We start from the raw sequence: 3,133 nt of genomic DNA, 5'->3' as shown, positions 1-3,133 counted from the left end.
CCATCGATGTACTCTTCCTTAGGTATTATTCCAGGGGTGGGTCCGTTGGCCCAACTCTGAAATGCTTTGGAGTTCGGCAGACCTGCTCCTCACCTGCTCCCTACCACTTAATTGCTGAACCTTAGTTTCTTCATGTACAGAATGGGAATATAGAATAGCCGTGGCAGCCTTTACGAGGCTTTGCCGTGGCACATATAAGGTAGCTACCACAGTGCTCAGAGGGTGTTGCCAGTATTACTATTGTGTGTAAAATGAAGATACTGATATTTTAAGGATTGAGTGAAATAACGTGTGAAAGCACCCAGCTTACAGTGTATACTCAAACGTCCTGCAGGTTATGAGAGACAGGATCAGCCCTTGGGAGGGATGTGAGGTGGGAAATAGAGGGCACCTAAAATGTGAAGATAGGAGAAACTGGGTGACTTTTAACTAGATTTCGCACAGTGTTTTATTTTTAAATTTTATTTTGAAAATTTAAGTTTTATTTAAGTAATTTCTTTTGAATTTTTTAATGTTTATTTATTTTGGAAAGAGAGAGACAGAGTGTGAATGAGGGAGGGTCAGAGAGAGAGGGAGACACAGAATCTGAAGCAGGCTGCAGGGTCCGAGCTGTCAGCACAGAGCCCGACGCGGACTGTGAGATCATGACCTGAGCCAAAGTTGGACGCTTAACCGACTGAGCCACCCAGGCGCCCCTATTTTGAGTAATTTATGCATCCCACACGGGACTTGAACTCTAAACCCTGAGATCAAGAGCCTCATCCTCTTCCGACTGAAACAGCCAGGTACGCCTGAGCAATGTTTTATAGACAAGGAAAGAGGTACAATAAACACAAAGGCACACTGTCTTGTAGTATAAAGAGATACCGCACGTTAGATTTACTTCCCTGTGGGAGGGGACAAAAGCCTGGGTGTCTCGCTGCCCTTCCAAGTGCGGCTGAGCAGTCCAAACCACGGACGAATCTGTGCACAGGATGTGGGTGGATGTGGCTCTGGCTGAAAGTGGGCCAAGGCAGAGAGGGAGAAATGTTCCATCATGCCGCAGAGTGATACATGTCATGAGGTGATGCAGACTGTCCTGTGCAGGGGACAGCAGCCATCTCTTCTACAGGCAAAGTGCTACCCGTCTCTTTCTAGGATGTGTGTGTAAATTCCCACGCCTGCCTTAGAGGTTATGCCGTTGTCATACTTCAACTGTTTTCGCAGGCTTGTGAGGGCCAGGCCCAATCTTACGCATTCGACTGATATGCTGGCTTAGGAATAAAATGGTGAACACCATGGGGCCCTGCTGCCTACCACAGTCTGCTGGGGCACATGGATGAGCGGGCGACTGCAAAGATCATGAGAGGCACAATGCGTCCACTGCTCAAGGACGCAGGAGGGGTCCCTTGATCCTGTGCTTGAGCAAAGGCATGTTTCCCAGAGGAAGTGATGTTTTTAAAGTTGGAACCCAGAGGCTGATGCATCAGGAATGTTTTCAGCTGAAAAGAATAGCTAGCATAAACAAATAGGGGTATATTTTGCTCACGGAAGTCTGACGGCCGGCAGTTTCAGTACCGGGCTCAAGAGTGCTACCAAGGAACCAGGCTCTTACTATGCTTCCCCTCCATCCTCTCAGCAGGGCTTGTCATCTTATTGTCGCAGAATCTTCATAGAAGAATATGTAGCTCCACGCCTCGTTCCAGTTGCCAAGCAGAAAGAAGTCATCCAGGAAGCAAAAATTTCCCTAAAAGATGTTGTTTTCTAGAAGATGGGCCACGTGGCCACCTCTAACTGTAAATATGGGAAAACAGCAAGGGAGAATGGGCAGGCCACAGACCAGGTCTTGTCCCTTGGGGCTGAACACCTACTATTTCTAGGAAAGTTTTGTTGGCAAGGAAGGAAGTAAGGGAGATTGACTGTGAGGGACCACTGAGTTTCCGTCACAGGTCGGGTGGGACTTGAAAGATGTTTCAGTTGGGGGGAACGGTGTGTGCAAAGACCCAGAGGCAACTGATGCCATGTTTGGAAACAGAAGTGAGGTGAAGTGAGACCAGGGACATCAGAAGGTCATATTAAGAAATTTGGGTTTCAGCCATGACATCCTATTTTCCCAGATGGACTAAAGCCTTCCCATTTCCTTTCTGGCACATTGTAGCCACAGACCCACTGGAAGATCTGCCAAGATCCCAGCCCATTCCCATAAGCATGTTCAGAGCAATTGTTTCAGTGATGACCCCCCACCCACCCAGAGGGGAGTGCTTTGGGCATTGGATAGAGACAGTGTTAGCCAAGATGCCTCCAGGGCAGGGCTGTGGCTGTGACAGCTTCTCCAGCCTCTTCATCTGTGAGCAGGTCAAGAGCGTCTTTGGGCAGGAAAGGCTCACTGGAGGAGCGGCAGGGCCCGGAGAGAATGAAAGGCCGGCTGAGGCACTTCGCTCCTGTGGTTTGCTGTGAAAAAGGGAGCAAAGAGCCACTGCCCCCACCTCCCCCACTGTGCAGGTCACTGCTGCCTGTGGGACCACCTAGGGCAGAGGGGAAACGGAGGAGCCAGACAGGCACGGTTAGAAATCTGGCATTTGGGGTTCAACTCTGAGCCTCAGCTTCCGGATGTGTAGACTGGGAATAGTCCCTTTTAAGAGGAAGTGTGACCACCTAAAGCGTCAATCATTGCCTTTGGTGGTCCAGTCACCTAAACGCTCCCACCCCACCCCACCGCACCTCACCCCAGTGGCTGTGGCCTCAGCCAGGCCCCGCCTCCTGGCCCCTCTCGCTTCCCTAGGGCCCCAGTGGAGGGAGGAGTAAGAGCGTGGGAGGCTGAGGATGAGTCCGGGCCTGCACTGAGGGTGGAAGTTCAGTGAAGCAGGATTTGCCTCTCTGGTCCTTCCCTCCCCCTCCCCCCTCCCCCATCCATCCTGGTGCAATCTGGTTCATCTACCCCCTTGCTGAAGTTGTCCGTGCTTCTCATGCACCTGAGAAACATGGCGACGTCTGACCCTGAGTGATGAGGCGTGAGCACAGAAAGGGCTTGGAGCCACCTTATCAAGTGTCTGCTCTTCCACTAAGCTTTGTAAATCCTGGCACCCCACTTCCCCCTTCTGGGCTTTAGCTTCCTCCTCTTTGGTAAAAGGAGGGTAAAAATACTTTCTTCATT

This window comes from Felis catus, chromosome C1 (genome assembly GCF_018350175.1).
Source record: "Felis catus isolate Fca126 chromosome C1, F.catus_Fca126_mat1.0, whole genome shotgun sequence".
NCBI classification, from domain to species: Eukaryota; Metazoa; Chordata; class Mammalia; order Carnivora; family Felidae; genus Felis; species Felis catus.
Note: the sequence above shows the minus strand (reverse complement) of the source record.